This window comes from Sturnus vulgaris, chromosome 3 (assembly GCF_052056855.1).
Source record: "Sturnus vulgaris isolate bStuVul1 chromosome 3, bStuVul1.hap1, whole genome shotgun sequence".
In the NCBI taxonomy this organism is placed as follows: domain Eukaryota; kingdom Metazoa; phylum Chordata; class Aves; order Passeriformes; family Sturnidae; genus Sturnus; species Sturnus vulgaris.
This window is the reverse complement of record NC_142245.1, coordinates 38,353,179-38,367,794: the sequence shown is the minus strand read 5'-3', so window position 1 is coordinate 38,367,794 and position 14,616 is coordinate 38,353,179. Positions and strand designations below refer to the sequence as shown.

The 14,616-nt window shown below is 45.9% G+C and overlaps 1 protein-coding gene across 5 annotated transcripts in view; it reads right to left on the bottom strand.

Moving 5' to 3' along the window:
• TJAP1 (tight junction associated protein 1) overlaps positions 1–12,113 on the bottom strand; it is a 40,054-nt gene extending 27,941 nt beyond the window's left edge. For 3 of the 5 annotated variants that reach the window (XM_088161401.1, XM_088161398.1, XM_088161402.1), the window contains exons 1-2: positions 12,034–12,113; positions 10,809–10,885 (exon numbers count right to left, since the gene is read on the bottom strand). The gene's annotated coding sequence lies outside the window, so the exon portion shown is untranslated. Of the gene's footprint in view, positions 1–10,808; positions 10,942–11,922 lie in introns of those variants that run through there. The other 2 variants (XM_088161399.1, XM_088161400.1) reach the window with 2 other exon arrangements.
• Positions 12,114–14,616: the final 2,503 nt, after the last annotated feature.

Sequence of the window (14,616 nt, the reverse complement as noted above, 5' to 3'; positions counted from 1 at the left end):
AAGTTATAAAGCCAGAGAACTTCTGAGAGCAAATTCATTCCTGTTACTGTCTAAGGATGGCAGTAGGGAGGTCTTCTGCAGAAGACTAGCTTTAGTAAGGAAATGACTGGCAGGTCACAGAATTTCAGGCTACTAGAAATTGCCAAAACGGAAACTGCAAAAGATCCAAGCAAACTGGATAAGGAACAGACTGGGGCTTACCCAGGACACAGAAGATGGTCTGCTGTTACTTCCAGAAGCCTTGCCTATGGGCTGCCCATAATAATGATGTTACCAAATGGCATCACAGTTCCCAGGCAAATGAAAGACTTGTAGAGAGGACAAAGTTGGCTTGCATGACGGATACATAGCAAACTAGTAACTATTTCTCCAAACAGATATCATGTCAAGGATCCCAAAATAACACCTACATCCTGATCTGCCATCCTTCAGCAAACTTCCTGTCCTCTGCTCTTGGGGTAACAGCTAGAAAAAGAAAGATTTTCCAGAAGTTGGAACAGAACATTTACCCACCGACTGGGGGAAGCACTCCTGCCCAGGTTAAATCCCAGAGCCATTCTATCTCCAGGCAGCCATCTCATGTACTGAGCAGAACTGGATGGCACAAACCACTCAATTATCTACTGATTGCCAAGAGCACAAAGGCTGCAGGGGGGAAGAGCCAACCTTAATTGGCCTTATCGGTGTAAATTAAACCGTACAACACACCCAAGCAAACAGTCAGTTCCTTTGGAGAAGCAGGCATGAGTTATTTTGCTGCAGCTATAAAGGAAACATTGCTGCTAGGACATGCCCCTGGAGTGACTGTGCCGCTCAGCTCTCCCCGTGCATTCCTGGGGTTGTTTAGCAAGGATTCAGCTCCAGCCTTTCCACAAGCAAGAAGTCTGAACCCTGAATGCCATCTGCAAACACAGCCAGACTCCACCTCCTGCATGCCTTCAGGCCACCAGGTGTGGCCAGGAATGGCACAAGCTACACACTAAACACACCTTTGATGTGGAGCTGAAAGCATGTAGCCACGGGGCATGAACAGCACGCCGCCCGCCGCCGTGCTGACTCCCACTGCAGGAATGCAGCTGCAACCGCAGGCCAAGGAAGGCAAACACATTGCATTCCTCACCAGGCGGAGAAGGAAAACAAGTAGCAAGCCCACACACCCGCCATGCTCTCTCCCCACACCTGTCTGCATGGCCACTGTCAGGACCCCAACAGCAGCTTCAGCCTCAAATTCATTTGTGTGAGGGTCAAGCTCTCCAAACAATTTCTTGAGCCCATGGGAACAAGAGAAACAGAGCAAGGCAGGAGAGTTCTCGATTGGGCACGCAAGCCACAGGGAGAAGAGCTGCCGCCCGGGCTGGGAAGCAGCCCCAGTCCAGGGCAGGAACAGCTCTGTGCACTAGCCCGGGAAGTGAATTGCCCTGACTTTCCCTAAGAGACAAGGGGCAAATATAACACTGAGACCTCTCGAGCTGAGGGGGCAGGGCTGAATAAGAAGTTGACTTTGGGCAACAGGAATGCTTGGAAGAATCCAAGGTCTTTTTCTATCCCCAGGAAAACATCCTACCTTAAGCCAAGTAGCTTCTCTGGGATGGAGGCACTTCCTCATTACCCGAAAATCCTTCTGTAAATGCTTGTCTCCACTGCCCACATACAGAGATTTGACCTTCACCGTACAACATTCTTCCACTACAGCACTGACACCAGGTCATTTCAGTGATCAAGAGAAGAAAAATTTAACGTACAAATACCCAAGACATCAGGTACCTCTTATCTCAGAGCCTCATCATTTTAAAGTTGCAAAGAGACTCCATGCCCTAGTCAGAAAAAACATTATTCCTCCATCATGCAGCACTCCTACAATCCTAAAGCTTTCTAAAGAATTCACATTCTCAAATATGAAGTTACTTTGAAGGATGCCTCAGATGTGAAACTGTCAGCAGAATTCTCAAGTCTACATTGTGAGCTCCCCACATTGTAAATCTGCACTTACTCTCTGCAACATAACAACAACCCACTTCTGAAAACGAAAAATCCACCACCCAGTGCTAAGGGCTAACTCTGAGACTCAATAGCCACGGCTCCCTCAGCAGCAGACAGGAAAACCAACACTCTCAAGAGCACTGCAGCAAGAACATAACTGTCTTGAATGTAACAGACACAAAACAGTGTCAAGAAATTCAGAGAGGACCAATTAAGGGCTGAAACACTGTAACCTCTGGGGAGTCCGAAAGGGGAAAGGTCAATGTAGCCATAAGCTCCAGAGGCATACCGACGCATCTAGCAGGCTGCTGGAAGAGGGATGATTTATAACGCTTGCAGCCCAGCTGCTCCACACCCCACATGTGCATTTCAAGGCCCTCAGAGGTAAAGGATCTGATATTAAGTAACAAGAACAGATCAGACCGAGGTCCAGTAGACTCTCTCATGTCTGTTGAAATTCAAGGCCTCAGGCTACCTGTTCCCTTCAGTAAGCTGCAGTAGCTCCAGCACTTGGAAGAATGAGGCATGAAAGCCCAAATTTACCAATAGATTTATATCCAAAGATATAAATAGAAGCCTGGCAGGATTTACAGATTAGGTGTCCAAATCACTGCATGCAGGAGAATGGGCTTCTCACTTTCTAACCACTCCATACCTCTCCAACCCCAGCCACCACAAGAAAACCCATTTCAGGCAGGATGGAAGCCCCTGCTGTTGTACACATTGCCGGGGGCCATCCCTGTGCAATCACTTCGATGGTGACGCCACCTGAACTCCACAAGTCTCAACAGTGAAACCTGCAATGGCTGCAGCTCTCACAGAATGTAGGTCTGCCTGTTTCCCAGAATAGGAGCTGCCTCTACAGCCTCTCCTCTCCCTTCCCCCACTATATCTTTACTTTTCGTGGATTCAATACTGTTTCAAGGTACCCTCATCCTGCCACCGGTGGGTGGGTGAGTGGGGGAAAGGGGCCCTTCATAATTGTAGTGTTGCAATCTGCCAGCCCGGCCAGGCAGCCTGTTCCCGCCTGCACTGCATTAAATACCTTATAACTGATTACACCCCCATGGGGCATGATTAGCAGTCTTCAGAGAACAAAGTCTACTTTCATAAGAATAAGAACAGACACGTACTGCTAACCTACTACACAGCTGGGCAGGTGAGGAAACAGGGAAGAAAGGAGAGCGTGTGGGGGGGAAGAGTTAACTGCACTAACTCTACTCCTTCCCTTCCCCGTCCTAGCTGAGTGGAGATTTCCATCGCTCTGAACAATAGTACCCCTCAGACCTACCCCACAAGGTTTAGGTAACAAAAGCTCATAAACAAACTGTTGCCTATGGAAGTCAGACAAAGTCCTAACCTGGAGAGGCAGGGCCTCGAGGCAAGCAGATTGAGCTTCGCTCTGGGTGACAGCAATTCCTTCACATCAGTTCCCAGGAAAAGGGAAGGCTGAATTCCAACTTCAGTATCAAAAACAAGGAGAAGGAGGGAAAGCTCAAAATATGATCACATATCCACGCCCTCTCTAACCTCTGAATACATCTGAAAGGTCTACATAAGTAACAGCAAAACACCTAATTCAATCTGGAGGTTAACAGCTCTCCAGGTGATGATTTTTTTCTTGTGGGGAGAGAGGACATAGCAAAGAGGAGGAAAGCCCTCTCCATCTGAGATAGGTAATAGGGATCCCTAAACATAAGAGAGTCCATATGCATTGCCACAACAAAGAACCAGCTCAATGGAAACTCAGCCAATCTGACATGAAATGACCGACAGCTCATTAGCAAAGTGCCTTCCAAATCTAAAAATGCCCACACAAACAGCCACAAATATATTTGGTGCTATCTGGCCTCCATCTCAGCAGAGCAGAACGGCTGTATAGTCTGATTCTTTCTCCAAAAGCAGTAAGAAAAATGGTGGCAACTCCGAGACTAAAATAAGCCTAGGATCAGCCCTTCCGGCTACTCTCCCCAAACCTCCAACAGAAGAGAGCAAAGTGGAAAGCTCCAGGAAAATAGTCTTATTTGAGAGTGAAGCCCATGCAGAAGCTTTAACAAAATAGTAAGAAGTCTCCTAATTGTGTCCTTTTGGAAACAATCACCTGCTTTATCCAGAGTCCAATGTTTTTGCCCATAGCCCTGTGGATGCTCATGGTACCATCTCGAAGCACTTACGTTCAGTATATGCATCCAGAGGGGACACCCTGCTGACACATTCCACCCAGATTCTTACCCAACCCACCCAAGAAAGGATTTGTTAATGAGTAACCAACACAGCTGAAAATGATCTACTTGTATCTGCTTTGCTCAACAGCTGGTCCTTCAGCCAGAACACAGGAGATTTCTGAACTCTACTGCCTAGTCCCATCTGTACAGCAAAACCTGCATATTCTCTTTGTTACAGGAAGACTTGAAGGTACCAATTGACTTTAAGCGCTGATGTATTTGCCATTGATATAAAGCAGCAATACATTTAGAGTTACATTATGAAACAGATTGTACTTTCAGGGTTTGGATAAATGGGAGCTTTCACCATGAACACAAGTTAGTCATTAGAAGCTCCGGGAGGTAATTTAAATTATCGCAGCCAGCACAAAAATAGTTTTACTTTGGGAGTTGAAGTCGCAAAGCTGTAATAAATCCAAGTGGCACAGTAAAACTTCTTATAAAAGCTTAAAATTAGTTGTGAAGCCCCAAATGGCCTTGCATATAATTTGATTCTGCTACCGTGGGCTAGCAAAAGGGAAATCACTCTTCATACTGTAAAAAAAACACCAAAAAATTCTATCACCCTTCAGCTCCTAGGAGACAGAAGAGGTAGGCTTACATTTCTGGCCCTCTCTCTCTATATATGTGTGTGTAAAATGCGTAGAAATAATAAATATATAAATAAAACATTAAACCCACAGAACTAACAATGACTTGTTCAATCCCACACAGTGCTGGGCAGCTATCAATCAGGCATCAGAGCTCCAACTGGAGCATTGCAATCCAACGCTCTCTCCTGGCTGCTGTACCTTCACAGATACTCTGCACCCACCCCCATTCCCAGAGTAAATTGCCTTCCACTGCTGAGAAGCACTCCTGCTATTCTGATACTGGTATTCACCACCAGAGCAAGAGACCCTAATTTAGCCCCACACGGGCCTTCTGCAAACTGCTAATCCCCACTCCACAGCTGCTTTTCAAATGTACGGGCATGAGCAAACCATAAACGATTTATGGCGCGTGGCAGGAAGACTCTTGGCTCCCTGTGTAGGCGGGGTTTTGGGACAAGATCATGCTTGGACTAATGTTTATATTGCAAGTTGTCAGTCAGGCAGTAAATCATCTCTGGAGCTGCACACTAATACAGCCCCATCCAGTTGGGGCCTTGACAACACTGAATTCTGTTACAGCCATTTCAGATATACCTGGGGACCAATTTGCAAAGGCATCATCTAATAATGGAAAAATGAATACACTTAAAAGTAGAATCTACCAAAATTCTGCAGCCCAGCAAGGGTGATTTGCTTTCAGGAATCAAACCAAACTGGTACGAGATGTTTGCCAAAAATGACTCTCCACATTAGTCCTAGAAGAAATTGGACTGAGTGCCTACACAGACATCTAATAACAGAGCTAGCTCTGGCAAAATGCAGTTACCTCAGAAAACCCTTCTGAGCAAAGTTTTCATTTCCCAGTAGTCACATAACTGTAGTGTAAGCAATGGTAAAATTCTAAAAGGGAGACAAAGATATTTTGCATACTTTAGCGCACAAGACACTTTCTGCTCAGAAAAATAAATGCACTTAAAGGCAGGATATAAGCTTGAAGTCCATTCTCAACAAAGGTTACTTAAAACAACCTAATTTTAAGTAAAAAATCCTGTCATTTTCCTTTTTTGTTCTTTTCCTACATTTGAAAATACTTTTCATACAGTACACTGTGTACAAGTCTCCCACAGATACAAGATAAGGGAGAAGAGTTCTCAATAATGAAAAAATTATAAATAAAATACTCCAGGGGAAAAAACCCAGAACAGTAGCATTAACTGCAATCACTATTCAGTTATGTGAGAGACACCAGATTTCAACTCATCTCCCTAGAATATTTTTAACCTTCCCATTGGGCAGCAGCAGAGTCATCACTAATGAACATTAAAGCTGCAGGAAGAAGTCTGATTTAGGAGACAGAGCAGCAAGGCATCTTTGAGAATTTGAGAATAGAACTTGTGAAGCAAGGTATATGCAGGTCTAAAATCATTAACTCTGAGTAGCATATACCAAAATAATGGTCAAAAACCTTACAGCCACAACAATTATCTAATTATTACCTTGGGAAAATAACATATTCTTTTGAAACAAATGCTATAAAGTAAAACTCGCCTAAGGTTTTTTATGAGCCTATGTGTAATTCCTCAATAGTTGCAGAGACAACCTTATCTGCCCCTTTTGATTTCAAACCCATTTGTGCATGAGTGTTACATTAACACAGCTGGACAACTGAGACTTTAAACACGAGAGTAAGAAAATCCGGTTATGACTCCTACGGCATTACCAAAGCCAGCTTTATCACAGAGCTAAAATACAAATACAGAACTCAACCAAAGACACAGAAGTCACTGTAGGACTTCCAGGTCAGAATTTGCTGTCCCTTAAGAAACCAAAAATTTAAACCAGTTCTCTCTTGCCACCAGAAGCTGGTCAGATACTCTCTGCCTAAAAATCAGTCTAAGCGTTGCAAGAAAACTTATTTTCCAATCTTGACCCATTTCACTTTAACAGCAACACAAAACTTCTATGAAAATCGGTAACTGTTTATTCTCAGCTGTTAGCCCTGCCACAAAAGGGTTAAGCTGTGCCTTAAAGCACATGTTGTTCCCAGAGAAGCCAATAGGGCCCATACAGGGATCTTGAGGCTTAAATATCCTGCTTCTGTCTCTGAAAATACACATACAGACTCTTTCCTTCAGTTTCCCTTGCATTTAGGCAAACATTAAAAATCTTCATGCCACTGCCACTTATGTTTATTAGCCTATGCATCAAATGGAATTTATACGTACTTGCAGCACTGATGATTCTCCTGATCCTCAACAGACTGGACATGAGCACAGGACACAAAATGTCTTCATAGACATTAGCACACTGAGACTCAGGCTGCAGTATGAGTCACTTCAACAGCCTTAATGCCCTGCCTTTCAGACACCTTACGGACTAAAGTCCACAAGAAGACTGCAACGTGGAGAGGCCAAACTCTACGCATTCTTTTCCCTCTTACAAGCGAAAGGAAGAAGCAGCAAGTGCTTTGCATGACTACTCAGCATGAAAAGACAATAGCTGCTTGTCTCCATGTTCATCAGTAAGATGGTCCTCCTCTACAAACCACACTATCTATCCACAGACCTTGCTCTTCATCAGCTTAAAATCCTCAACTACCAGGACTAATCAGAGCAGCTGCAGTGCTTTGTGGATTTGTTCTTTGGTTGGTGATTTGTTGTTTTTTTTTTTACCCTAATGCAGTTACCACAAAAAGCAAGGTCAGCGAGCAACCTAACATAGCACATAAGTGATTCAATACCTTGCCCCTGACACCAATACATTAAGGTGGTTTAGTAGCTGGAGCAAGAAGCCTCAGTGGACATTTATGGAACACACTACCCTTTCTTCAAACCTTTACCTGTTAAGAGATTGGATTAGGTCTGAAAAATACACCTTCTAAAACAAGTTCTTTAACTAAAGCAAGTCTGAACATTTCCACTCCTAAGTGCTTGATCTTTTCTGAATCCTGCTCAGTTCTTAGCCTCAGTGCTATTATGTGGTAGTGAATTTCCACAGATTAGACATCATGTGAAAATACTTTAAAATCATTATTCAGTTTGATGCCTATCAGTTTCACTGAATTGCATTCACCTCAACTGAAGAATACATTCCAGCTCCTTCACCCTTGCACAGCAGTCTTCCTCAGGCTTGGCACCCAGCATTGTTGAAAAGCAGAGAAAAACTGAGCCCACCCAAGTGATGCTTATAGTGCATTCCAACCATTGCAAAGCTATTCTCACACTCCTACATGGTTTTCCACGCTATTTCCTTCCGAAGAGCAGCTCCCAGGAGGACACTCCAGAGAGGCTGGCTCATGTCATTCCAAATACAAAACATCCTGCAAGCTGCTGCTTTTGGCCCTCTCTGGCTGAGCATATTTGGAATAAAACCATACATCCATGAATATCCTAACAATGAAGAGAATGGTTTCTGAGAATGGAACAAACAACGAAGCAAAAAAGAGAAAATTGTCCTTGAAGTCAAAAATATTCAGGCAATGTTAGATGTGAGCAAAACAAGCAAATAGTTCCTGGGAAGGCAAAAATGGTGAGGTCTCAGAATGCCCACTTGCCTTGAACAAGGCAGGGCCTGACTTGAACTCCATAACAATTTCACCATGCTACAGAATACACAGGACAGTGGATCAGACAGGGGTCTGCTTCATTCTGAAATCACAGCTTGAAATACCCTTTCCATTTCTTTTCCACAGAGCTTTACTAAAGCATTAAACACCACAGTATCTAAGCATCTACACACCTATGGGTTCATCCTCAAATTCCTAGCAAGACCAGTGTTAATCTTATTTTCCAAGCAAAGAATGAAGAGTAAGAAACAGCGATGATCTGAACAAAATAAATCTGTGGCAGAAATTAGATATCTTTCTGACCATAGCATCGCCCTTCTCCTCCAACAAGCTGTAAAGGTATTTCAACTTAAAAAGTAACATTCTTCCTACTACAGACTCAGCCAATCTAGATCTAAGGAAAAGCCCTCAGGTAAGGGAACTGGCAGGGAAACAGGATGGATTATTTCATGACCTAAGGCATTCATCCAGTTTGTATAGGTTCCACACATAGTTCCTTTGCAGTCCTGCGTAAAATGAATCTCAGAGAGGATCACATTTACCCAGTTACTAGTGATCTGAAATACACACAGCTGGCATGAATGCCAACAAGCACTCTCTCCAAAGCTTAGGGTGTCATACTGAAAGGAGATACCTTCCCAACCAAAAGCCCTCAAGCAAGGAGATTAATATACCCAGTTTCAGAACCTTAAATTTACTCTCAAAGCATTAATCAAGTCAAATGGTCAAGAAAATCTGCTCTATTATGACAAGCCCAGTAAAAAGAGCAAGATGAATCAAAAAGGTGTCAAGCCAGATCCTCATTTATTAGCAGAGGAATCCTATTGAGACCTCCACATGTTGCATTTCTCCCAGCAACACGGAAGGCACAGAGTTCTGCTGTCACTCTGGGCTGGAGAAGTGAGACCTGTGACAACAAATACACAACACAGAAAATTTGTCAGGACCTAACCTACAGAACTGCTTCTTGGCTCTACACTAGATGTGGTGATACATGGAAATTTCAGAATCCAGTTTTCAGCAGCTTCTCCATAAAATATGGCAGACATTTTAACAGGTTAGGGAGCTCACCTTCAGAAAAACCATCAGCCTCCAAGATTCACAGCCATGAAATCAACTACCAAAAAATACAGTTATATTTTATCAAAATTTGTTTACTTTGTACTGCTCAAATAGCTTGGCCTTCTTCACCTTTCTAAAAACACTTTATATGCCACACCAGCTGCCTTTCTCCAAGCCAGCTCTGGTACCATTCAGACCAGCATGCTGACCAAAAATCACTCGTCCCATCTGACTTGATTTGTTCTGCTCTGGGACAAGAAGCAGGCAGACTTGCAAAAGACTACACCTTTTTCAAAGCTTTAGCCTATCTCCCTGACAAGCTACACCATGATTGTATTTAGAGTGGATGGCAGAGATAAGAATTGAGGGTTTGTTGGCTGCAAAGCAAGTGACTTAGCAGCAACCAACAAACAACTTGAAACAGAGTGGAAAAGCATGCAAGGTCATCTTTAGTTCAGAAAGCTGGTTTGGAGAGCGAAGAGGCAACAGGTCTTGGCAAGTAACTCATCCCCTCCTGACCCAATGCCTTGTTAATATTAAAGATGAAGATAACCATGGGCTGCACTTTGGAACACTGGCCCTGCTGAAATGCATTTGCAGGATTTCAAGAACACTGTGTGCCTGGGAAGGAATGAAAAACTCCTCTTGATACCACAGCCAAGACTTGGTAGCTTAAATACTAACATCCATGCTTAATTTAACATCCAGAAGCTAAATCACGCTGTATGCAAAGCACTGCTGGGATACAAATGCTTTCTGCAGTGATCTACTAGGAAGTGAAGAAGTGAGAAAGGAGTTGTTATAAAGGTGATCTGACAGTGTACAATCAAAAAACCAGCTGCTGGGTACCAAATAACTGCTCCTCTAAACTGGATCTCAACAGCGAGTTCAGGTACACCTGCACCACCCATCACAGGAACAGTTAAAATTTTTGTGGAAAAATAATGTGACAGAACAGAGGGTCACTAGAACCACCTAACTTTGACATTGCCATTATTGCAAGAGCAGGACTGCAAGAAAGGATTTCGTTTGGATTATGGCTGGGCAGATCCCTTGTGAATTATACAGACAGCATGGCTACTTTGGCACTGATAGAGCACATTTAAGAACTGCTTTCCCAGACGGCATGTCAAGAGCACTGGCTTACATCTTTAATTGAACTTTTCTTTCCAGAACCTCTTGCTGAATTTTTCAGGGTCACTCCCATTTCACTGACATCCCTGGCCTCTCAATTCTGGCAACACAGGCCTACTATGATGAAGAGAACACCACAGAGAGGTGCAGTGTTTCAAGTATGTGGTTCACATGTTCTCAAAAAATTCAAGTAGTGGTACAGAAAGAACACAGTCTGACTCAGCATTATCTCCTTCCTGGCTTTCTTACCTGCTAAGTCTGATGCTTCAGTAAGGATTCATTGCTTCATCTTATATAGGCCCTTTATCCTGGTTCCTTCTCTGAATCTGTAAAACAGAAATGCACAGCTCTGAAAAGCTTTCACTGGCACAGAACTATCTACACGTGATGGATGATACTTTCCAGTGGACAAGATTCACCTGGCATCTCTCAGATCTAGGTAATTCTCAGCCTTGCCAAATTTGTGTATCATTTGCACACCCTGATGCCTACCAATGCAACATCATGCACACCTAAGAATCCGTATTAGCCCTCAATCTTTTACTCCACTCTACGCAGAGTGGTCAAGTTCTGAGCCAGGAGCCGTACAATGTTTACTGTTCACCTGTTTTCCTTTAAAATCTCCCCATGTTCCCAGAGGCTGCACATTAGTTCTATAGGAGAAAGCATCCCTTGCACTAGAGAGGATGTCCAACCGGGCAGAGAATTTCCCATTAACCCCTACCGACACGGGAGGAATGCTGATTCTTCCCTTCCAACCTGCCTCTGCCAGTTACACTCCGGTTCTTTAACACACGTGCTGGTCCAGACCTGCTCTGTTTTGCAGCCCCTACTCCAGCAACATTCCCTGCAGATACACTGCCTTCTCATCCCCCACATCACCTAACTCTCCATCACACCACCTAACTCTCCATCACTCAGAAACGGCTACACTCTGCGTGGACCAGGTTCTGCCTGCCGATCCCGTGCCTGCGCTGCTCTCTGACACGGGTCTCTCCCGGGGAGAGCTCTGTAACGCCCTGACGGCTGAGACAGTGGCATCACCACTCTTCCCCACGGAGACTGTCCCTTCCCTGGGGTCAGGGCTGCGGCCTCGCCGCCTTCCCGTACTCGGCCCCCGCCCCACCTGGCTGGCGCCCCCCCCCCCCCCCCCCCGCCCACGGTGCGACCCGCCCGGACCCGCTGTCCTCGGGGAACTCTACAATTCCTCGCCACACACGTGGACAGAAAAGCCCACCCCGCTCGCTGGGCGCCGCCCGAAGCCCGCAGATGCCCAGGGGCGTAGGGGCCCCCGCCCGGGGTTTCGTCCCCCGCCGGTCGCGTTCCCCGCTCCCCGCCCCCGGAGTCCCAGCCCGGCTCTGACCCGGTCGGGCTCGGCTCCACCAGGGGTCCCAGTAACTTTGCGGCCGGTTCGGCCCCGCCTCGGGCCCGCCCCAAACTTTGCCCCCGCCCGGCCCCGGCCCCGCGCTCTCGCCTTAGGCCGCCATTTTGCCGCGGGGCACGCCGGGTAATCCGGCGGAATCCCCACGTCGCGGCGTGCCTGCGTCATCGGACGGCACGCGCAGGGGGGCGGGGCAGGGCGGTCCCGACAGCACGAGGGGCGGTGGGACGGGGATTGCCGCCGGCAGTGCCCGGGGCCAGGAGCCGCTCCCGGCCCTTCCCGCCTGCCCCGGGACCTGGGAGCACCCTGAGGGGCGGCGGAACGGGAAGGGCCGGGATCCGCTCCTGCCCCTTCCTACGCATCCGTTGTTCGGACAAACGACCCAACAGACTGGGACTTATCCCAGCCTGTCACTAGCGAAATACAAACCCAACCGTGGGACTAGGTGGAGAGGGAGGGAGAAAGGGAGAGCAGTAAATGGAGAAACCCACCTGAAACCCCCCCAAGGACAACTGTCTGCCTTTTAAAGGAGAGGTGCTGAGGACAGCATGTGCCAGGCAAAAGCTAGGCAAACCCTGACACAATTTATCAATGTGCTTTGGTACTCATTTGCAAAATCTTTCACTGTGTTGTTCTAGTCTTGGGTCTTTGAAAAATCAGTACATTTAAATTTCTAACCAAATCACCCCGTTTATGTAACTCGAGCTCAGACAGGTACTTTTTCCGTTGCTTCTCTTGCCCAGTGCATAGACTTACCCACTGCTTCCATTTCCTGTTATCCTTTCTTTCACAAACATCTCATGAATCAATAATTCACACAGTAAATAACGGAGCCTAGTTCTGAGGAAATTTGCCTGGTTCAGAAAAGTCCTGACAGAACTTACACAATGTTCTTCAGTGTACTACTACATTTACAAAGCCTTCAGATTTACATTCAGGTAGTAACAGGCTCATAGTACTGCAAACTCTGCCCAAATGGTCCCCTCTCTTACACAATAAATGACAGGTGCTCAGCAGGACCTCGCTTCCATGACCTTGGGAATATTGTGCAAAAACGTCTGCTGAGTGCCCAGCAAGTGCCGTCTGTACCATACCACGCGTCAGCCAGGGATATTTCAAGAAAGCCTTTGGTACTTGTGCCCCCATAAATTCTCCAAATCCTCCCTGTGCCGGAGTCAGATAACAAGCAGAAGGACAATGGCTCCAAGAATCCAGGCTGCCCATCTGCTCTGTACTTCCAGATTCTTGCTTCCAGAGCACCAGCTGATGAAATTTTCATAGCTGATGAGGTTTCTCATTTCCACTGGGCCTTGCTGCCTTGGAGCCTTCACAGCTGTGGTCTGTTCAGGTTTCCGTGGGTGAGCACTGATGGCAGCAATGATTAGAGTACTTTGCTTTCTTTTAGTGACTTGTAAAAGTAGGACCTTCAAGCTTTTTCCAAGTCTAGGTGAAATAAGTCCTGTAAGAAGGAGAGAGGCTGATTTTCAGATGGTCTCGTCATTTACTGCTTCCATTAAACTCAACTCTCCTCAAAATCAGATCTCAAGGTCAGACTTCCAAAGGGAGACAGGAACTCGACTTGGGCTGGCTGAGCACCAGTCACCTGCTCCGAGCACCACAAAACACTTCCCTCAGATCCCCAAGGCCTTGATTCCCAATCCTTCTTCCTCTCCACATACATCCGCCCTGCCTTCCCCCATATCCGGTATGCTTGTGAGCCGGACTCATTATTGCCCTGAGCCCAGAGATGTGACATGATGCAGAAGCATGACGTTAGGTTACATTATATTCATTTATATAACACCATTAATACCAAAGAGCAGCTCCCTGCTAGAGCCAGTTGCTCGCTAAAGCCTCTGAAGTTCAATTAACAAGCACCAGGTAATCTAACACTTGACTCCCAATAATCCTTTTATTTTAAGGGGCCTCTGGCGGATGTAAAGCCCTCAGCAAACAGTCCTGGAAGTACATTTGAGATTCCCTCAAATACCAGATGAATTTATGACCCTTAGTGAAGAGCAGGGAGGAATCTATTCAAAATACTTTCCAGCTGGCAGCACTTTATATAGACCCTTGTAACGGAATAAAAGGAACCCCTGGAGGGGCAGGTGCCACCCTGTGGAGGGACAAATCCCTCTGAAGTGCCTATGGTCCTGGCTAGTGAAAAAGGAGATGACAGAAATAATGTCTCCCCACCAGAAGAAGGCAGTGCAGGCTTGGTCCTCTCAAGTTTTCCATCAAACCTGGTCAAGTGGGGAAGATGGCAGGTGCTGGACAATCCCTTAGTGGCTGACTTGGAGGCTGTCACCTGCCTAGAAGTGTCAGTGGTGAAGGGACTCCTGTGAAACACTTGTCTTCTTGGCTACTTCTCTAACTCCAGTTGCACAGAGGATTCCCCAGCAGACATCAGCTGGGAAACCCTCAGAGGCAAAGGATGTTTCATGAATAGGCTGAGCCCACCAAAACCAAAAGACCTGAGACTTAGTTTGAGCAGAGCTTTAACTCTGGGATATGCCAATACAAGAGGAGCTCAGCACCCAAAACTAACAGCATTTCAGGAACAATAAGATCAGCGAAATACTGCCAGCCTGTGACAGTCAAACAAGTCTGTGGATGCCGAATTGGACAGCCAAACACATTCTGCCAGTATGCCTGGAGCATACACCTACCAGACAA